The following is a 23,261-nucleotide window of genomic DNA, read 5'->3' on the forward strand; positions in this document are numbered from 1 at the left end:
TCTATTTCTCAGCTCTTCAGAAGAGATTGTGCTTTCCACCGTGAAAAAGGAAAGAACTCTAAAGTCAGACAGACCTAGACTGAAATCCCAGCTCCTGAGCATTTGTGATTATCAATTAGGCGAAGCTGGGCTGACAGTAGTGGCTGGCCTTGGAGTCTGAGTCTGAATACTCTTTCTACAACAATTTTACTTTGTGATTTTGTGCAAGCTAGGTCTGCTCACCAAGCCTCAGTTTCCACGGCTATAAATTGGGACTATTGAGAGGCCCGACTGAGATAACCCTAGTAAAGAATGTAGCCCAGGGCCCAGCAGCTGTAATAACTAATGAAATATTAGCATTTGCTCCAATTGCTTACACATGTTAATCTGACTGCCAATTGTACTTTTCACTATTCAATCTGTCCTCCCATAGTTGTTTTGCTTTCCAAGAATGGCAACATTTGTGTTAGACCCAGAGTTTGACTTGACTTTAGGATAAGAATATGGATCACTGTTATTGGCCTGGCGCAGCAGCTCACACCTGTAATAACCAGCACTTTCGGAGGCCAAGGTGGGTGGATCACCTGAGGTCAGAAGTTCGAGACCAGCCTTGCCAAAATGGCAAAACCCTGTCCCTACTAAAAATACAAAAATTAGCCAGGCATGGTAGCATGTGCCTGTAATCCCAGCCACTCAGGAGGCTGAGGCAGAAGAATTGCTGGAACCTGGTGGGGCAGAGGCTAAGTGAGCCAAGATTGTGCCACTGCACTCCAGCCTGGATGACAGAGCAAGACTCCAACTCAAAAAAAAAAAAAGAAAAAAAAAAAAAAAGAATATGGACCACTGTTGTAAACCTTTTAGATTCTCAGCTTGTCTTCAATCAAAGTGGGACCTGAAGTACTTAGCTTCCTAATACAAATTCCCTTCTTCAATCTTATTGTCCTGACTTATCCTTTTCTTTCCTTTAATCAGCATTTTCCAACATAGATAAAAATGTTATCAGGGCTTACCAGAGAGAGGCTCCAAGGTACTCCACAGTGAGGTCCAACCCCACCACAGCCACACCAATGCCAGCAAAGCAGCCCCCGTCCTGGGAGGGCTGCCCAGCTCCTCTCTTCTGTCTTCCCGTCTGCACATGTGTTGTTATTTACAAAATTTGGCAAAGCAAACCCATTTATTGATGTTTTTACATCTCCTTCCATATGTTGAGCATTCTTGCTTCTTCCTATAATGGCTGGCACCCAGCATGGCTCCTGATATGCCATGCTGGTGAGACAAATGCAATGTAATACCCCCAGACTCCTTCTCTCCCGTCTTCTCTCTCCCCGCTTTTCTCTCTTTATCTTCACTTCTCTCTTTCTCTCTCTCAGTACTTCTAGATGTCCCAGAGCCTTGCTCACCTTTAATCAGCACTTCTCAATTTGAGTGATTTCCCGAATCACCGTGAGGATGAGAATCTCACAGATTCTCATTGTCTCCAGCTGTGTTAAATCCAGACAGTTGAGTGTTCTTATCCTCTCTTAACTTTCCTTGTTAGCACAATTTGCTTTTGATCTGAAAGTAAGTCACTGACCCCAGCTGCTTCAGGTCACATGTAAAACCTCTCCCTTATCTCATTTCCTGGGCTAAAGGTTATTTCCTTCTCTTTTAACGATAAACCATTACCTATAGATCACCAATATCTTCCTTTTCTCATTTTTCATATTTTTTAAAACTGGTTTTATTACTTTCCTTCTTCCAAACAGACCTATTGTATCACCAATAAAATCTCAGAATTATAACAGACTAGAGGTCTTCCATCACCATCAGTAAACAAATGTGAATAACAGCAGCATATAGAATACATCAATGGCAGAGCTAGTCCAGTGACACTCAGCCGGTTTATGACCTCAGTAGTATTTTCATAGAGAAAACCATACATTACCCAAAACTAACTTGGGATTTCTTTAATCTGATCATTGTTAGACAAATCAATGACATATTTTGACTGTGAATAAGGAAAAGACTGCTGGTTATCATTCAAGTCTAAATAATATCCATGGATATTAAACCATTTTCCTCTGCAATTTTACTCTTTAAGGGCACTCTTTGTATAAACTCTCAGGGAAGAAATGAGGATACATTTATAAAACAGAGATAGTATTTTAACTTTTGAATCTTACATATAAACTCACATAGTTCTCTTTAAAATAATATATTGAGAAGCTACTCTATAAAAACTATCCTGATTCCTCTTAGATGATTCAGAGTTGGACAGAAGGACTCTGAGTGGGTGGTGGAGGAGAGGCACTGTGATTATGCAGGGACGCCCAGGGCCAGGATGGAGGTGGACATCAGAAAAACAGATGAATAGGCAGAGCTCCAGAGACTCAAAGGGGAAAGGGATTTAGCTGGAGAGAGAATCAGGAAATGCTTCTGGAACAGCCAGAATTGGAGAATGGGTAGAGAGGAATGCAGCAGACATTTAGAGAAAGGATAGTGGGAGGTAGTTGGGGGGTGGGGAGAACATTCCAGGCTGAGGAAAAATCTTGAGCAAATATACAGAGAAGGAAAAGCTTACAGCATATTAGGAGAACTACAGGAGTCCAGACTGATACATGGGTGGGAGGAGGCAGGGAGAGGCCATATTGCCATGTACATTTCATGACATAAAATCTATTTCTAGCTCAGTAGGTAAAAGGCAGGGATGAGGAATATTATTGAAGCAGCAGAGTGCCATTAATATAATAAACTTATATTAACAAAATTCCCTAGTAGCTAAGAGTTGGAGAAAGGCATATGAATAGAAGATCAACAAAGCAGCCATCAACACGTTTCTGCAAGTAGTGAGTGATGGTAGGTTTGGAAAGGAAGAGACAGGTGAGGGTAGAGAAGAGTGAGAATTAGGAAGAAACCTCCTCACAAAAGCATAATGAATGATTTGGGGGAAAGGTGGAAATCCTTTGGCATCATTGCTGTGTGAAAGTTAGGGAAGCTGAAGACTAAGAAATAACTTTGATCTCCAGATTGGAGTTCCACTGCCTTCAAAACAGCAGTTCCAAAGAGGAGGAGGAAAAGACAAATTGAACAGAATTAGGGGGTCTGTAGCTGAGAAAGAAACATAAGCAGCAGGTGGCACAGAAGAATCATATACCAATGCCCTGCTGTACTCCAAAGGGAAAGTCAAGGCTTATTTTTCTCTAGGTGAACATTGTCTTACTGATTTAATACTCACATTATTTTTTTCTAAATCAGGAAGCTGCTCTAGGCACTTTTGTGGATTTCCAAATATTTGTTGAAGTATTTTGTGACATTGTTCAATTTTTAGTAAATACTGAATTAAAACGAGTTTCCTATTTTTTTGTATAAGAATATCCCAGAAACTCTGAAGATGTTTCCTCTTGGTCTAGATAAATATCTGGAAGCCCTTTATTTCACTTTAGTTTATGTTAAAGCAATATTCAGAAAATGCTCAGAAAGCCCTGACAAGCATCTGTGTCATTCATTTTTTGAGTAATCTTAAAACCTGCCTGAGAATACAGAGCTGCCCTTAGGTTTAGCATTCCAGCCCCCAGCCCCTACTGCCCCCTTGCACTTAATATCATTGTGCCCAAACCAGCTTTGTTTTAAATATTTCTTTCACCTCTGCTTTAGTCTATGTCCTGACAAAGAAAGGCCCCATTTGCCGTGGGATGAACACAGTTTGAGCCCACATTTCACCTCTAGAAACCAGCAGCACATATCTTAGAGGGAAGCTGATGACCAGCTGTTGATTCCTGGTCACTTGGAAATCAGGTTGAAGGTGAGGTCCTTGTGCACATGACTCAGGACTCTCTCTCAGGGTTCTATGACTGTTGGTTAGGGAGGACAGAAATCCTCTAAGAGCTGCATGTTGCCTTCCTCTACTTCTACAGCAGAAGCCATTGACATTTTCAAGAAATGCCCACTTGAACAAGCTTCTGGTAGGTGAAAGTCATGCTCTCTAGGCTAATTTATTGGTCATACAAAGCAGCAGTTCCATTTTTAAATTTCAGGTAGGCAGTGATTTGTTATGTCCTTCGCAAGGCAGGGAGAGAGGAGGTATGTTCTTATGTGGAAAGGAGATGTGAGCAGGCTGCGAGGAGATGAGCTGCTCCACCCTCTTCTCCAATATCACAACACTCGAAGGCAAATGAAGAAGGATTTTTCAAGGCTTCAATTCTCTCCAAACAAGCAGAAATGCCATAATTCCAACATTCTTTAGCTATTTCAAATTGAAATAATTTCTCTACAGTCACTTCTCTCCCCGCCCCAGCCCTCACCCCGCCACACAGGGTGGTTTCTGTATTAAGTTAAGCAGAGCAGTTGAAATGCTGTACTCTCCAGCATCTGATGGTGACTGCTGCTTCCACTCTCATGGAGCACAGAATGGATGGCTACTTGACTCTATGATCTAATACTGGAAGCCAAGAGTTATGTATATTCATTCAAGAAATAATTCTGGAGGGCCTACCATGCTCTTGATGAACAAAACAAAGCAAAATGAACAACCATGATCCCTGTCCTCACAGCCTTCAGAGTCAAACAGGGATGTCATGAATCACCCAAAATGGGTCTTCTTTCTCTTTTCCAGTGTTCATCTAACAGATGTTCTCATGAACTCCTTTTTGAAATCTGAAGCCAAAGATGAAACATGCAAGTAGACTAAAAAGTGGGTGATGCTGTAAATAATAATAATGACTTTCATCTATTGTCACCTTTATGCCATCTGGCCCTCCACAAGCCTTATGAAATAACAGGGCAGTTATTATAAGCCCAATTTTACAGAGTAGAAAACTGAGGCTCAGTTGCTCAACATCTTATAGCTAGAATAGCAGAATCAGAACTAGAAGGAAGACCCCCAGAATCTTGATGTTTCCATCCCACTAGGCCAAAACAATGAAGGCAATATTTTTTGGTAAATTGGCATGTGTGAAGAAAAACAAATAATCCATAGAGTTATGAAGCATTATTTTTATGGTTAGGTAAAAAATAATCCACTGAATATTAATAATGTAATTAGAATGCTATCAACAGTCGTTCAATCTATCCAAAAATTTCAATAATACTTCATGAGGACTTGTTACATGCAAGATGCTTAGTCATGAAGGACATAGCGGTGAGTAACAAAACATGGTGCCAGCCCTCTTAGATCTAATCCTGAAGGTGGAAGGTTCTCTGTATCATGCTGTGATATTGTTATACAAAAAGAAACATATATTTTGGTCTTTGTCCAAGGTTCCTGGCTCACAGCTCCTGGAACCCTTGTAATTTCCTAAATGATTAGAGTGATAGGAGCAATAGGAGTATCTTTTGTTAAAATATTTTGTCTTTTGTTCTAGGTTTTTGAAACAGCTCACAGCAGTTACAGAGAAAGGAAGATGAACATGTCTTCTCTTATTCATTGCAAGCCCCTTTCAGTCAGGGATGTTCGGAAAGCCCCTTGACAACCACAAGATGAGGGTTTGATTGCCAAGCAGAGCCAGCCACATGATTAAAGCATTAAAACTTTCAGTCCCCCAACCCTGACCTCTAAGGAAGAGAAAGGAACTGAAGATTGAGTTGATCACCAATGGTCAATCATGTAATTTATCACACCCGAATGATGAATCCTCCAACAAAAAACATAAAAGAACAGAGTTGGATCACTTTCAGGTTGCTGAATACATCCATGGGCCAGGAAGGTGGCACATTTCAACTGCAAGGGGGCAGAAGCTCCTGTACTTAGGGCCCTTCTGAACCTCACCCTATGTAACTCTTTATCTGGCTGTTCATCTATGTCCTTTAGAATCCTCCTCTTCTTCTCCAACTCTGGTATTTAATGATATATGGATTCTGTTGGTTCCCAATAGCTTATTTACTAGACATAAAAAGTGAAAAACAGAAAATCAAGAGTGAAACATATGAGTTGATCCATTTTTAGGATAAAATTATTGGTGAGCTCTTCAAGGCTCCATTTATTAAAAATGATAAAATTGGGTCTAACATTTTTGGGTAACACATAAAAGCTAGAATCAAATTATATAAAAACCACAGATGCTGAGTGCTAATGCCTGGCTTTGAATTCCAGCTGTGCCTCTTATCAGCTGTGGGGCCTTGGCAAGCTATTTAACCTCTTTATGCCTCAGTTTTCTCATCTGTCAAATGTGGATGGAGATATTATGAGGATCAAATATCATATTAAAGGTTTAAAATAATACCTTGCACAAAATAATTCCTAGATAAGTGTTGCCTATAAATACAAATATTAATAGGAAACTGAAAAAAGATTTACCAGACAATATACTCAGAGTTGCAACAAAGTATAAAATAATGTTAAGTTTCCAGTTCCTATGAAAATCACTGCCATCCTTTTCTCCCCTCTGTCAGTTGGAGTCCTGGCTGGGATGTTGGACACATTCATCTTGCCATCTCTAGGTGGAAGCACCCTTGCAGAAGGCAGGATAATTAAAAGCAAACTCAGAAAAAGGAACAGAAAAGCTCCTACCATAACGCTAACTCTAAGTATGTGAAAATGTTTGATCAGCTGGTGTTTCAAGCTTAAGGATGTCCTGAAAAGCTATCAAATAGTTCTATCACTAAAGATAACAAAAGTAAGAATTCCCATAGTCTTTGACTAAGAATAGCTCTGCATTGAAAGATGAGCATTAAAATAATAATAATAATTACCATTAGTCATCTTCGTGAAACAGTCTAAGGATGCTATGATGATTTGCTGCAAAGACTAGAATATACAAAGAATGAAAGAGCTGGCAGCAACTCTAGTGATCATTTTTGCCCAATACTTTAATGATGGAAACTAGAAAACTGAGGCCAAAAGGTTGCTAAGGGAAAACCCAATCTCTCACAAAAAAAAAAAAAAAAAAAAAAAAAAAAAAAAAAAAAAAAAAAAAAAAAAAATCACAGCTCATCTAGGACAAAAGCCAGCTCTTTGAATTCCCTACTTTGTATACCCAGTGATAAGCTCTCTGTACCATGCAGGCTGTTGGGGAATAATAATAATGATAGTGATAGCGATATAGCAACAACAAAAAACACTTATAACCCACATTTCTATACATTTTACTAAAATGGAAAACCTTTACTGAAATTGTAAATAACTGGAGAACAGGATATTATGCACAGACAAAAAAGGTCCCCTCTTTTACAGTATAGCGCTAGGCTACCCAAGATAGGCACTGCTTCTAGGCTAGCCTTTCCTTCCCAGCTTTCTCCTCCTTCACTCATAAGTCCCATCGCATGTCCATATGCTATACAATGAGTTTCTCCTTCCTTTCCATAAGAACTCACTGTTCTCCGTTCTAGTGCTCCAAAGTCTTACTGGAAATTAGTCATAAGCAATACGAAAGTGCTAAGGATAAATATGCTGTCAGGTACTGCTTCCTCTCTTCATGTCTGCATTTAACAGGGCCTTGCCTTTTCATTACTCAAAAGTAACTCATGTAGTCATTTTGGACAGACTGAGAGATCTTTTAAGCAGAAGCTTTTAAAATTCCAGTACATTGTCATTATCTTCTCTGCTTATGTGAGGCTGGTACTACTTCCTAGCCCAAATTCACACGTCTTTATGATGGTGATAGGGACATGGATGAACCTGGAAACCATCATTCTCAGCAAACTGACACAAGAGCAGAAAATCAAACACCGTATATTCTCATTCATAGGTGGGTGTTGAACAATGAGAACACATGGACACAGGGAGGGGAGCACTACACACTGGGGTCCGTTGGGGGGAAATCGGGGAGGGGCGCGGGGGTGGGGAGGTGGGAAGAAATAGCATGGGGAGAAATGGCAGATACAGGTGAGGGGACGGAAGGCAGCAAACCACACTGCCAAGTGTGTAGCTATGCAACAATCTTGCATGTTCATCACATGTACCCCAAAACCTAAAATGCAATAAAAAAAAAAAGAAAAGAAAATGATTATAGGCTGGGCGCGGTGGCTCAAGCCTGTAATCCCAGCACTTTGGGAGGCTAAGGCGGGTGGATCACGAGGTCAAGAGATCGAGATCATCCTGGTCAATATGGTGAAACCCCGTCTCTACTAAAAATACAAAAAAGTAGCTGGGCATGGCAGCACATGCCTGTAATCCGAGCTACTCAGGAGGCTGAGGCAGGAGAATTGCCTGAACCCAGGAGGTGGAGGTTGCGGTGAGCCGAGATCGCGCCATTGCACTCCAGCCTGGGTAACAAGAGCGAAACTCCATCTCAAAAAGAAAAAAAAAAAAAATGAAAATGATTATAAACAATGGGTAATGTGCATACACAACTGTGAGTTATCAGAATCAGGAGACAGGACAACAAAGAATCTACAAGCACCTTGATTGACAGGGCCAATTGAAGGTGCATTAGAGAACCACAGTAATGGAGCATTTCACCTGCTGTCAGATCTTTAGTGTCCCAGATAATGTTTACAGGTTCAAAGGAAATGTCAATGCTTTATCCCTCAAGAAAGACTTAGAGTGAGCAGGCCAGACCCCTGATGGGTGTGGAATCATTTTATTTTTTCTTTTTGCAACAAAGATTTTCATTAGGTATTGCAGAATAATTCAGTACGCTTAATTTTGAAAAATTGAGTACAGAGCACTTTTTTTTAAGGAAAAAAATTATATTGCCTCCCTTCTCAATTTTTACTTGCATAGCTTTTATTGCAATGATATTTAAATGTATAGAAACATAAAACTTAATTCTTATAGTTTCAGTCCTCCAAAACCATCAAATGCTAACTGTTTTAACCAAATACCAACAAAATTGTAACACCAATTCCAACTCAGTTCAAATGAACATTTACTTAATATTCAGATGATGATGTTTTGCTAAAAGTAACCCACCAAATTCATTATGACTATGATACTGAAAACTTCAACACAGGTGTCTTGGAGTTCAAAATTCTCCCATTACCTGCTGCGCAGTAGGGCCTGTCTCACATTTCTTTATCCACAGCAAAACTAAACATACTGGACCAGTGTGCCATGCAGTCATATCGCCTTCAGTTGCTCATTTCCATAAGCTGACAGCCACTAAAATAGCACTGGATCAACTGGAGTGCAAATAGAAAACACAAATTCAGGCACAAAAACCAAGCAGCAGTATTATTCATTCTAAAGTGAGCCCCACAAATGCCTTTACAAATCCCACTTTGACTAGGAATGGTGAACTGTGGAGACAAAGAGACTGTTGGTGAGTATGGGCTTCCTACTTACTACCAACATAACCATAAGAGAGTAACTCAAGCTCCCTGAGCCTCAGTCTCCTCATCTAAAGAACAGCAGCACAAAAACAGGACATACTTTACAGGTTTGTCAAGAGGATTATATGTCATAACATGTGGGGTCCTTAGCCAGTGCTTAGTGCTTAACAGATCCTCAATAAATACCTGTTCAGTGACTTTGTATCCAAGTTCCACAAAAGAAGAAAGAATGCACTCTCTTAACAAAGCAGAAGCATTTCAAAATAATCTGAGTTTGAGACAGATGAAGTCTTTAATATGTCTGCCTATAAAAAATTCAGACACTGCTCTCGATCATATCTGGTGTTTTGCTGTATCACAGAGGTGTGGTACTAGGTCATATTCTGGAGAAAAGAGATGTATTCACCCACACAGAGTGAAAGTAGACAAACTTACATAGAGCTACTTATTTTTATAGTTACTAATTGTGTGAAGTGAACAAAGGTTTTAAAGGCATTTAAAGGTGTTGATACCTTCAAGTTTTTGTTTCTGAATTATTTAAAATAAATATGATAGAGAGTCAGTTCATTTTACCACTGACTGAGGATCTGCTATATGCAAGCCATAGTGATGAGTGCAGTAGGTGCCATAACAATGAATGAGTAGGCACAGTCTTTACCCTTGGGGTACTTACTGTCTAGAGCAGGCATCCCCAGACTTTTTACACAGGGGGCCAGTTCACTGTCCCTCAGACCGTTGGAGGGCCGCCACATACTGTGCTCCTCTCACTGACCACCAGTGAAAGAGGTGCCCTTTCCTGAAGTGCAGCAGGGGGGCAGATAAATGGCCTCAGGGGGCCTCATGTGGCCCACGGGCCGGGCCGTAGTTTGGGGACGCCTGGTCTAGACGGAGGTGTAGGTAAACAAGTAAGAAACTTCAAGTCTACTGAACTCTAATTTCTCTGAAGATGGGGATTATGTCTTACTGGCTTTTATACCCCAGTGGTCAGCACAACACCTGATTCATAGTAGAGGTAAATGAATTAATGAAACATATGAGTGAATAAGATATATAGGTTAGTCTACGAATGTACCATAAATACAGGTTCAATAAAGAGTGATGGCTCTTTCAAAGGCTCAGGAATTGAAGAAATATAAAAGAGATGCAACTTTTTAAAGGAAGACTTGAATTTCGAGAAACAGAGATGGGAGAATATCCAATTATAATTTTATATAGTTGTAGTATTCACTAAATTGTTTGTCATTAGTAAAAGGATTCTTATTCTGATTATTATTATATCTAACATTTCTATAATTCTTCATATCTGAAAATTGTATGCATTTGCTTCTTAGTTTGTTATTTGTTACAAATACTTTTAATTTATTTATAAACAACTTGGTGGTTCATTATTTGTTAGCATAGGAAACTAAAGAAATAATATCTAGTCTCTTGCAGCTGTTTCTCAATTATTACTATTGGTCTCCTGGGGTTCTTTCATAAGTAGACATAAAAAGTCAATTGGCAACTAGGAAAAGAAATGCATATATTTGGCAGCATTTACATCGCCGTGATTGACAATAGACATAACTGACAGAAACTCTACAATATAAGAATAACTTCATCATGATATTAACATACTAACCCCAGGATACAGAAAGAGGCATAGGAATGTTGTATTTAAGAATGATTAGGATGCTATAATGGCTGCATACAAATATCTCAATAGGAAAAAAATCTAAGAGCAACAAGAGGCATAAAATGTTGGTACTTTGGAAAATAACTAAAAGGACTGGCTGATCAAAAAAAGGAATAATAAAAAGTGAGTAAAAAACACTTGGAGAAAAACTGTTAAAGATAAGCTCTCACCAAACTCAATTATGAACCATTTCTAGATAAAGAACCAAGGTTAGATGCTCATCAAAGGGCCTCAAATGACTAATTAAAGTTTTTTTGTATTAAAAATAACATTAATTTAATATTAAAGGATTTTAAGTTTAATATCCTTTAGCTATGTGTATATATTCTGCCATTTGAATGCCACTCCCCTTTTTTGGAAGCGGAATAATATCTCTCTGTTTTCAAGCCCTAGGATGACTGAGAGAGGTGAGAGAAGAAAAGTGAAAACAGAGGCTAAAAGTAAAGTCCTTAAACAGTCAAAGGAGGATTCTGCCACGATCTGGGATTTGATTTCTGGAAATGGGGCAGGAGGAGTGCTGTTGTAGTCTGTTAGGAAGTCTACCGTGTCAGGCTCCCAGATATGTGGAAATGGGTCATGAACATCCGTTAGATAAAGATCTGTAACATGCACTATCCTTTGGATTTTCTTTCCTGTAAGATATGCCATTGAAAGTTATACTGTCATAAAAATACCTAGGATTGGTTTTCACGAATATCCATTAAGATATTTCTAATTTTACTTAGATAAAATGACCTTCTCATAATATCACACCTTAGCTTGAACTGTAAGACAATAGCCAGGGGTGGTTGTGAGAACATCATAATGGTGGAGCTAAAAGGAAGAGGCTATATGAAGCACCGAAAGCATGGCATATGTTTAATCTTTATCACCCAAGACAAAAGCCTTTTGATAAATTGCCATCTTGGTGTAAGCATGAGATTTTAAAGATTATTTTAAGGAATAAAACTGGAAGCATTATGAGGAGCTGCCACATTTGGGAATTCTACTTTTAGAGACCCTGAAGGTCATTCCTTGAATCATACATAGTCATTCCCTTCAGCGCTTGCCTATGGCCTCCTGGGAGCTGTCTGGTAGGAAGGAGCACAGGTGAAACAGCACACTTAGGTTTCCTCACAGGGACACTATGGACTGCCCCATGTCCCAGGTAAGCTATTAAAAATTACACTATGAAAAATGTAAGTGAGCCCATCTAGAGCCATCCTAAGTTTCTTAATGTCCCTGGTTTCCACCTTAATTATTTGAGCAGTTTTCATACAGCCAGAAGGAAGTGGTTGTTGGCTCAAATGAAGGTAATAGAGATCCAGGAGAGCCACGGGGAGCTGTTCATCAGGTTTACCATTCCATCTCACCTCCACCTGGAACTGACCCTTCCAAATCAGTCTGCATACACATAGGGACTATGATAGCCCTCTTAACCTTCCCAAACAAGAGACACTCAACCTCCCAGTGTGGTTACAAACAGTGTGGGAAGGAAATCTCCTCTCCCCACCCATGATATCTCAGGAGGCTGAAACCAAACAGCATCCAGGGTGCAAGCCAAGAATTTCCACAGTGTTCAAGTGCTGTGGCACTTAGACACAAGGCCAGAAGGTCAGCCTTTGAAAATCTCACCAAGCAAGTATTTCAATTCAGAGCATCACCTAAATGTCACCTTGTCAAATTTTGTTTGTTTACCTTGTCAAATTTTGAAGTGTAATGGGCAGAAGTCACCAAGAGATAGAGAAATAAGAAAATGAAAGCTACTAAGTAAACACATTTTGTGATATGCCAGTTGCTAAATATCTTTCCTGACCAATATTTAACACTTTTTAAAATAAATAGTTGCTTGTTTATCATAAAATATCCAGTAAATATTAATGCTCACAGCAGGAAAAAATTAACATATTTTCAAATTATTACTTAGTTTTCACTTGTCAAAGGTAAGAAATTTTGCTATTGAGCAAATAAAATTTTGTTTGAACTACCATTTATTTATCTGAATTTACAATCTGCTCTTGCAATATTCATGTGCTGATATCTGTAATCAAATAAATAATTTCTTTCTTGACAAAATATTCAACCTCACAAGAGAAATATAAACTGAACATTGATTTGTGTTGGCCAGATACTGGGCTTTTAGCTTTAATAGTTCCAGAAGTCAAAATAAATAATAAATTATATTAACCTAGCCTGACTTTCAGACAAATTTATTGGGGAAAATAATTCAAATTGGCTGTTTATCTCAATAAATTGGTCAATGTAATCAAAATATGATAATTGATATGGTAGCCTCATAGTAAATGCAGAACCTTTTATCTTTGAAAAGGCTAATTTGAATAGTCGTTGAACTAGAAAAATGACAATTTAAGTGACTTTTTAAGAAAATCCCAACTGGTTATCTTAGTTATTTATTCAAAATGGTTTTCTCTGCATTGTGTCTCATTGAGTAGAAGGTGAACAAAGACATTACGTGCCTGTCTAAAGCTTGCCTGAAAGCAGAAGGGGAGCTGTTCCAAAACCAACTAAAGCAACAACAGAACTAATGCAAATCTGCCCATATTTGCTGTCAATATTTTTCAAGGTAGTTTTTCAGGATTTAAAAACTGTTTTTGCCAAACTGAGAAGCCAGAAGAAGCAAACTGAAGCAGTTCTCACGTAAGCAGAGTTTGTTCTATTCTACTTAGTGTAAGTCTGCCTTAGCAGTTCAGCAGGCTGTGATGACAACTGTCAACGGTCAGGCCTCTCACTGAGGCTACTGTATCTATGGGACAGGCCACTGGTAACAGAAACATCAGGAGAGAAGCCATCCACAGAAATCAACTTGCCTACAAACACTCATGTATACTGAGTCTACCAGATCCCCACCCACTCACCATCAACTCCCTAAAAAAAAGCCTAATCTCCTTGAACCAATTGCTAGTCATGAATATTTCCAGGGTAGGGGTTATCTCTGGAAAGCACTAACACCATCCAGTCCTTATTTTCACAAAAAAGACTGCTTACAAGTGGGACAGAGGTGACAGCTGCATTCTCCTGCATTGCTTGTGGGAATGTTCATTAGTATAACCTCCTAAAAAAGCAATTAAAAGCAATGTCAGTATATAGGAAAAACCTTAAGAAGGTCTATCTGAGCCAATAGTTCCACTTCTAATGATCTGTCCTAAGAAAACCATCCAAAACATAGAAAAAATCTGTGCTTAAAGATGTTTATCAAAGTAGTATATATGATATTTTAAATAACTGGGAACCATCTGAATGTTCAACAATAGAGGAAAGTGTAAATAAATTATGATAAAATTATACATTGAAATGCTATGCAGCTAATGAAAAAATATTCAAAAAGAGTATTAGCCTCATATGAAAGTTATTTTAAATTTTCAGTGAAATACACAGAATGTAAACTTCTATACACAGTTATAATTTCATTTCTATAAAAATATGCATGTAATAAAGTGAAAAATATATCAAAATGTTAATAGTAATTATCAATTGCTCACTGATAACTGGTAATATGTGTTATTCTAATTCTCTCTTTTTATATTTTCCTGTGTTTTCCAAAATTTTTATAGAAAGCACCTATGCCCAAGGGAAAAAAAATTAAAAATCACAGCAGAGGGTCCCTAGTTTTTTGCTGAGAGGACAGGCCTCAGCAGACACCAGAGAATATCTTTAGCCTTCACGAGCAGACTCCATGTCCTGCCTGTCGCTCACACTTGATATAAACCCTGATGATGACTTTTTCTCACACTCCACATCATGCCTATCCTTTCCTCGACCTTGGCTTTGACTTTCACCCTTCTCTGTTTATCCTAAAACAACTCTCTGGCAGTTACCTCTTCTCTTCAAACCACAATCTCCTTTCCCTTCACCAGCTGGACCCAGTTCAATGTCCTAATCAGCCCTGGCCTGGCCTGACCTGACCCACATTGGTACTGACAACAAATACGTTGCCCCTGAAAAAAACAAGTTCTTTGTACCAAAGAACAGGGCAAGGAATACAATATTCTTAATGCATTATATAAATGTACTTTATATATAGTGGGCGTCTTTCTTCACACAGCCATGGCACTCTACCAGGCCCATCTATAACTGATTTCTTGTTGTTAGCAGGTCCCTATTGTGACAATCTTCCTCAACATCTGTGCAGAGCATTCCATTTTACTGTGCACATTTACAAACTCATAGTATGTCACCCTCACGCCTCTGTAAAGTGGAGAGATTGGGTATTATTTTCCTAATTGTACAGATAAGAAAACTGCAACTCAGAGACCTGGCACTCAATGGCTTATTCCCCTGATCCTTAGGGTGTGCTTATCTGTAAATAGTGATGACAATACCCACCTCATGGAGTTGTTGTAAGGATTAAATGAGATAACGTATGCAGCATGCTGAGCAGGGCCTCTGGAACAGGGAAAGCATTCAACAAATACCAGCTCCTCTGAATGTTAGGTCAATGGGAAGCTCAAGGTCACATAGCAGGGAAATGACAGCACCAGGATTGAGATCCAGACCTTTTCATGCCAAGTCCATGCTTTTTATACTTCATTCCCAACACTGTATGAGAAATATTAAGGCATGGCCCGTGGCTTCAAAGAAATTATAATATTTTGGACCAGGCAAATTTCAATGATATGAAACAATAAAACAATTATTCCCACAAAGAACTAAGGTAACAGTAACAAAATCTAGGACCTAGATCTAAAATAACACATTTTTTGGTCCAATAGCCACCATTACAATGTCTTTTTATGCAGACATTCCAAAGCTTAGGATCCTAAAGTTTCATTTCTTGTCTTAGAGTAAGTTGAGTATAGAAGATCAGATATGAAAATAAGGCTGTTTCCATTCATACTGTAAAAAATGTTTTCTGTGGGTATTCTGAAGGGCAGGGAGTTTCTGTGCTGTATTTGGAAGCATTTCTTTAACTTCTAGAAAGTACCATTCATGGTCACTTGCTTTATCATTTTTTAAGGGATTTTAGAAGTTTCCATTGAATTTAAATCTGCTTCCATATTTAAAAAATATTCCTTAACTAATTAATTTAATTTACAATATATGACACCTGGAGTTGGTAACAAGCAAAAAGACACAAGGACAGTGAACGTTTTATAGGCAGAGGCAAAAAACCCTTCAGGAAGACAAAGCACGTGTCTGTGCACAGACACACACAGAACAGAAAATCATTCTGTCCCCTTTCTATTCTATGCTATAATAATAGAATCCAGTATGACCAACCCTAGGCAATATTTCTTTATTTACAGCAATACTGGTCTCCTTACAAACTGGCAAAAGAAGAATTAAAAACTGTATTGTGGAATGTTGACACTTCATGTCTAAGAAGGTAATCTATTAATGAATACTTGAGAGACGCACATTTGGAAAGGCATTTAATGTGCTGTGTGTTTTTATACTACCTATATACATTTCTTTCTTAGATGAACAGATGAAACTCAACTAAGAGGTGGCCCCTATCAAAACTAAGAAGCAGGAAACCGTCTTCAGAAACTCTCTCCTTTTCCCTTTCTACACGCCAGTTACGCTGAGGACAAGGGGTGAGGACCTCCATTTCCTGAGCACCTTCACTGAGACCAACTTGTATGTGGGACCTGGTTTAGAGTACCTGTTTCAATCCTCACAATAATCTTATAATATGTACATTAATTGTCCCAGTTTCTCAGAAATGAAGAAACTCTGGTAGAGTTAAAGTAACTTCTCTAAAGAAAAGAAAGCGGTAAGTGACCATGAAGATTCCTCTATTTTAGTGCCCATGCAGGGTTCCCCTTCCAGAACCATGTTTCCCCAACCTCAAGCACTCCTATTAGCTCTGTAAGATGGATCAGTTCATACCAAGCTTTAAGGAGAAGCCACCATTTGTGTTAATCCTCTTTGAGGTAGTTCTATCCTCCAAGTGACCAGATAGGTACAATCGTAACCTGAACCAATGGTTCTAGTAGTAGAATTTGAAAAGCAAACAGCAAGACTTCAGAATGTCATGACTCCTTAGAGAGCATCTAACCAACCTCTTGTTCCAAGAAAATACTGATTTAAAATAACGGAAGCCTGAGATGGGTTGTGCCTTTGCAAACATCACACAGCAAATAAGGTATAGAGCCCACTCAAAAGCCAGGACTCCTGACTCAGTCTAGTTCTATTTTGTGGTGTCAGCCACAAATATCTAAACCTAGGGCAAAAAACACATTCCAGGATTAAAAAAAAAATATTTTAATGCTATTAATTCACACTGGCAATTCAGAATGCTGGTCAGAGCCTGAGCTTCAATTCTGGGTGCACATCTTACAAACGGTGTGACCTGCTCAAGGTATCCTCTCTTTGCCTTGGTTTTCTTGTTAGTCATCTGAGAATAACAACAGTGCCTGCCTCATAAGGCTAGTGGGAAGATGAGATGTGATAAACCATATATAGTTCTAACTTCTTTGTGCTCAGCACGTAGTAAACACTGAATAAATCTTAGATATTATCATTATCATTATTATCACTGTTACCGCTAGTAGTAGTTCAAATAACTGAGTTCATACGATCACTTTTAGGGATAAATGTAGAAACAACTTTCTGCTATTAAGTTTGTCTCTCCTGGCCAGGTGTAGTGGCTCATGTCTATAATTCCAACACTTTGGGAGGCCAAGGTGGGCGGATCACAAGGTAAAGAGATTGAGACCAGCCTGGCCAACATGGTGAAACCCTCTCTCTACTAAAAACACAAAAATTAGCTGTGCATGGTGGCATGTGCCTGTAATCCCAGCTATTCGGGAGGCTAAGGCAAGAGAATCGCTTGAACCCAGGAGGCGGAGGTTGCAGTGAGCCGAGATTGTTTTTTTGTTTTGTTTTGTTGTTGTTTTGTTTGTTTTTTGCCTTTCTTCTCTAAAAGCAGCCCTACACAGTCTCAGGAATGAAGGGAAATAAGATCAGCAGAAGGTTGGCATCAGAAATGAAGAAATTACCTTCGAAAATAAAAGTGCCCACTGAACATTTTCATTTTGTTATTCAAAATTTAAAATTTCCATCTTTCTCAAATCTGCTTTTTCTCATTTACTCCCTAATTCAGTTAAAAGCCTGACCATCCTCTAGATATCTAAGCTTCTCCTTCCATACCACCATCCACTTGGTGACCAATGCTACTGATCCTCCCCGTAAAATGGCTCTGTATGGATCTCTCCCCTTTCTTCCAGGTCATCTGGTTCAGGCACATTTCATTTTATGAGTTTTAGGGGGTTTTTGTTTTGTTTTGGCCTGTACCACTCCAATGGTCTAAAATCTCCCTTTTTGCAACCCACCTCCTCACACCTCCAAAGTCACTTTTGTAAAATGTAAGCTAGATGAAATCATTTCTACCATTAAAGGTTGCGTGGTTTCACCTCCTTAGCAGGGTATATTCACAAACCAGCCTCAGTGAAACCATTCTAAACTCTCCTGTCTTCCCTCAAAACACATAGGTGTCCTCTGAATGTGGCCTTTCTACCATGTATGTATGCTGTCCCTTCAATGTGGAAGACCCAGCACGTTCCCTAGACAACTCCTGCTACCTATTGGGATCCAGACTAAATGTGAACTCTTCTTCAGAGTCTAGCAGATTCCCTCCAGTTTTTCTTCTGTTGACTCCCCCTAAACTTGTTTCTATCTTCATTAAACACTCGTGATGTTGAATCATTATTATTTATTTTCTTCTTTTTTTGCTAGATTGATTTCTGGGAGGCATGTGCCTCATTCTTTTAGCCTCTGGCACAGGACCTACAAAGCACACAGTAGGTGCTCAACAAATAACTATTGAATAGATCAAGTGGATGCTACAGAAAGTAAAAGGAATAGGAAAATGAGACTCGGTGACTGTCAATGTTAGTCTCAGTAAAAAGAATCCATGATATGTATGACTATCTGCAAATGATTATGCAAGTGGTTTTTAACACTGTGATGTGCACTTGCAAATGAGAAAGCTCTCAAGTTCCCACTTCTGTTAAATGTTCATCACTGGAGAGAGAGTCATGTCCTCCCAAATTTAGGTGGGTTCTGCAGGACCTGCACACACTAAGCTCTTAGAGTCCTGTAACTTTAGAGAACGCTTTTTCCTTACAAAATTCTATGGACTGGACTGAGGTAATAGATGCTCAATAAATGCTGATTTGATTTGCAGTGGATTTGAAAGCAAAGTGCAATTTTAGACTAATTGAACTCAATGGCTGATCATACTTAATATAATAGTCCTAAGGCTAAAGAAAATCAATAAGTATGCTGAAAAGCAGCCAAATGTTCACTCCCTTGCCTAGTTCCACCGTCAATGCTGACCTGCTTCTTAATCCTTTCCAGCTTCTGGGTATTTCCAACTTCACTGTGGCCCCAGAATGCAAAGGCCAGTTAGCAAGTCTTGTGTGGTGCCTTATGAGACATTTGTTCTTCGTTTTGAAGTTGATGTAATAAAAGATCATAAAGGTGTGAAATTTGAGTTGCACTGTTAAAGTTGCCCTACTTTTCCTAAAGCCTCCCCTCTGTATAAGTTAAGTGGAATTCTGGCTGAAGGGAGAGAACAGTGTGAGCTGGATTGCTGTGACATCTCTTCATCTCCAATTGTGAAAAATTGTGAGAATGCATATTAAAGGAATCCCAGAAACTTTTTAGTTTACTAAACTAAGACTTAAAAAAAAAAAAATGATTTGTCAGCAAACTCATCAAATGTCCTTTGAACACCTCTATCTCATTGTAAGAAACAGGAAAGATTTAAAGCATGCACTCTTCTATAATTGATTTTGATATAAGAAAAAGACAGAAGTGCCTTGAAGAATAAATCATTAACTATAAGGCCAACCAAGGCACCCTGGAAACCAGCGAGACCTGGAGGCAGCCGAGGGATCAGGCGGCTGGGATTTGCCTGTTCCCTCTGGTGACTTCTGGAGCGAAGCATCCCACAGGCAGGGCGAACCCGGCACACTGCGCTCCAGTCCATTTCACTTTTCAAACTTGAAGTTATTTTTAGATGACCCAAGCCCGCTAATCCCAAGCAGGACAATTCTCAGCCCGCTGCACCTCAACGCACCTACCCACTCCCCAGCCTCTGCATTGGGAAGAAGGGCTCTCTCGATCTTCTTTGCTCTCTGTATCCAGTTAGCCTCTTCTAGCCCCCTGACCCTCAGTCCCGGGGATCACAGGCGTCACCCTCACTCCTTCACTTTTGCACCTGCTGCTGCTGCTGCTGCTGCTGCTACCAGGAAGGCGAACCCCGGGCCACGGGCAGTGGGGAAGGGGCTCCTTGGGACCCGCGCCCCCTAGAGGGGGGTCGCGGGAGATCTCCGTCCCCACGGCCTCTGACGGGACAGACCACAGATCTGGAAACAAACCCCCAACCCCGCCGCCCCCGCCCAGCCCCCAGACCCGGCCCCACTGGCCAGACCCCTGCCGCGGCCCCCCGGCACAACCCGGGCGCTGCTGTCAGCCCCGGCGGGACGGGGTGCCGGGGCGAGCCTGGCCGGCGCGGTTACATAACCGACCTGCTGGGCGTCCGCGATGCGCCGGCGGAGGCGGAGGCGGAGGCGGCGGCTGGGGCGTCTGCGGGGGCCGGGCTGGTTGCTCGCGCGCGGCGCTGCCTGCTCACCTGCCGGCCGGTGCGAGCGCGTGGGGGCGGCGCGCTGCCAGCGGGCCTGGGCGTGGGGCCGTGCGCGGCGCGCCCCGCCTCCCGCTCTGCGCGGCCGTGGGTCGGTGGGTCTCTGCCTGCTGCCCGCTCCTCCCCGCAACCTCCGCCGCCGTCACCCGGGACAAAGCGGCTCCAGGGAGGGGCTGAGCCGGCGGCTCTTGCAGGAGCCGCGGAGATGGGCGCGTCCCCAGCTCCGACTCATCCGGCCAACCTCCAATCAGACTCAGGGAAACAGAAAGCCCCTGTCTGGCCTCCTCTCATCTCCTCCCTCCTGACCCCGCGCCCTCCCGGGTCTCCCACCCACCGCACCTCCGGGACTCTCACCCTGCCCTCAGCCCCGCACCCCTCCTTTCGACCTCAGGTGCCCGGGACGGTGCAGGAGCCTCTGGGGACCTGGCGTGGGAGCCCGGCCACAGGAGTCCCGGCCTCAGCGGGGAGAGGCTCCTCGGGGTCCCGTGCAGAGCTGAGGGTGAGGGGGCAGCGACAACCCAGAAGAAACAGGCAGAGAAGCAAACTGGTTGGGGAGTACTGGGAGAACGACTCTTCTTACCAGATATCTGAGCCCCCCAACTCTGGCTAATTGAGGAAATGTTGGGGTGCCCCTGGATGGTCCTCCCGGGCTTCTGCGCTTGGTGGGTGCTGGCGCCCTCTGGCTGGAGCCCTGCGTCCGGCCCAGCCCAGGCTGCTGAAGGTGCCCTGCGCGGGCTTCACAGCTTTGCCAGGATTTGCAGCCATCAGACCTGAGGACAGAAGGGCTGGGGCTGCAACGACTCCTATTGTGTGAGAGCCGTGACACAGTGAGCGGGAGGTTGGTGTCCTACAGCAAACGGGACTGAAGGCGAAGCGGAATCTAGGGTAGATCTGTTGCTCAGCAAAGTTAACCCCAGTAGAAGTCTGTACTTTACGGAATAAAGCAATTCAAATTGGCGAGGAAGCCCATTTGAATTATCTTGCCATGAGATTCAGTCCTGTTCTATCTGTGCCTTACGTGTGGCACAGATAGGAACAGGACTGAATCTCATGGCAAGAGAATGTCAATTATGCAAAAGATCGTAATAGGGAGAATGAGGAAAATTAAAGGAAGGGGGTGTGCAGACCAACCTAAGGGAGGGAGTGAATAGCATTTAAGTCAGGTATGTGTTCTGTCATCTTTCTAACTGCTACATAAATGAGCCGTTTTATTTTTGCTTTGCATGCCTTTTGATTTTCTGATAACAATATTACGATTCCACTGAAGCCGTCCATAAACTTCATAATCATTCTTCACTTACCCAGATACTACATTGTTTTTTCCCAAAGTTGACATAGAATCACATTTTTTTCAACCAAAAATTGGCTCTTCTCTCTGATTAGTCTGCATTAATATAAACACAGAATTTCAGAATTGAAAATGACTTTAGGTTTCCCCTCGTCCAGTCTTCTCCTGGATGCATGAATCTGTAAGTGGTTGTTTATTTAGATAATTGCCATTTGGGACAGAATTGCCTGAAAGGGCATTTTTTTTTTTTTTTTTTTTTTTTTTTTGAGATGGAGTTTCACTCTTGTTACCCAAGCTGGAGCGCAATGGCGCGATCTCGGCTCTCCGCAACCTCCGCCTACCGGGTTCAGGCAATTCTCCTGCCTCAGCCTCCTGAGTAGCTGGGATTACAGGCACATGCCACCATGCCCAGCTAACTTTTTTTTGTATTTTTAGTAGAGACAGGGTTTCACCATGTTGACCAGGATGGTCTCGATCTCTTGATCTCGTGATCCACCCGCCTCGGCCTCCCAAAGTGCTGGGATTACAGGCTTGAGCCACTGCGCCCGGCCTGAAAGGGCATTCTTAAGCTGAGCAAAAACTTGCCTCCCTTGAATTTTCTAACAGTGCTAGCTCATTTTTTTTGAAGCCAAAGAAACCAAGTCAAATTCCTCTTCTATCTTTAAAACATGTAAAAATAGCTAGCATGTCTAATGCACTCCAGGATCCCCCTTCTTTCCAAGTAAAGCATCCCTAACCCTTTAAACAAAATCTCATTAGTGAGCACTTCCTAGAATCATCACGAAACTGCTAACTTTTAACAGGGCCTATTTATTATTTTACGAATATACATTTGCATATAAAATTTTGAGCTTATAGAAGCAATATATTCATTGTAAAAATTTTGAAAAGTTGGAAAACACAGGAATTAATGTAAGAACTAAATTAGGTAATACATGTAAAACACCTCAGCACAGTGCCAGGCACACAGTGATACTCAATATATGTCAGCTGTTACCAAAATCAACATGGCCATTTTCCTAACACCAAATATAGATATTGTTACTTTTCTAGATGCTTTTTCTGAGTTTTCACAGCCACATATTCCTCCTTTTACTGCTAAGAGAAATTCTGTGTTTGTTGGCTTGTGTGAAGAATGAAGGATAAATAAGGGAAAGAGGGAAAAGTGACCAAACCACTTCATTTTGTTTACCTTGAAAAGAACAATATGTTACTAGCAAAGCAAATGTTAATGGCAATAATAAAATACAGGGAGAAAAAGAGTTCATGGAGTCTGAGCTGGAAGTGGATTTTGGGGAGCAGAAGGAGTGAGGCTGAAGGGTAGCTAATGTGAAGGATGGTGGTAAATAAGATTAGAATTTTGGTTTGCTGACATTTATTGAGCACTTACTATATGCTGTGCTCCATGTCAATCAATTCTTACACATTAATTCATTTAACTTTCATGGCAACTCCATTAGGAAAGTATAATTAATCTATAGTAAAGAAAACACAGAAAGCTTAAATAAATGACTTGCCGAAGTGAACAAGTGGAAAAGTTGAAC

At 40.9% G+C, this 23,261-nt stretch overlaps 1 protein-coding gene across 7 annotated transcripts in view; it reads right to left on the reverse strand.

Annotated features, from left to right (window-relative positions):
* RCAN2 (regulator of calcineurin 2) overlaps nt 1-21,203 on the reverse strand; it is a 293,376-nt gene extending 272,173 nt beyond the window's left edge. The window contains exons 1-2 of one of the 7 annotated variants that reach the window (XM_074397863.1): nt 21,010-21,202; nt 8,877-9,015 (exon numbers count right to left, since the gene is read on the reverse strand). The gene's annotated coding sequence lies outside the window, so the exon portion shown is untranslated. Of the gene's footprint in view, nt 1-8,876; nt 9,016-20,316; nt 20,663-21,009 lie in introns of those variants that run through there. The other 6 variants (XM_039467521.2, XM_039467520.2, XM_010333966.3 and 3 more) reach the window with 6 other exon arrangements.
* Nucleotides 21,204-23,261: the final 2,058 nt, after the last annotated feature.

The sequence above is a fragment of the Saimiri boliviensis genome, chromosome 4 (assembly GCF_048565385.1).
Source record: "Saimiri boliviensis isolate mSaiBol1 chromosome 4, mSaiBol1.pri, whole genome shotgun sequence".
In the NCBI taxonomy this organism is placed as follows: Eukaryota; Metazoa; Chordata; class Mammalia; order Primates; family Cebidae; genus Saimiri; species Saimiri boliviensis.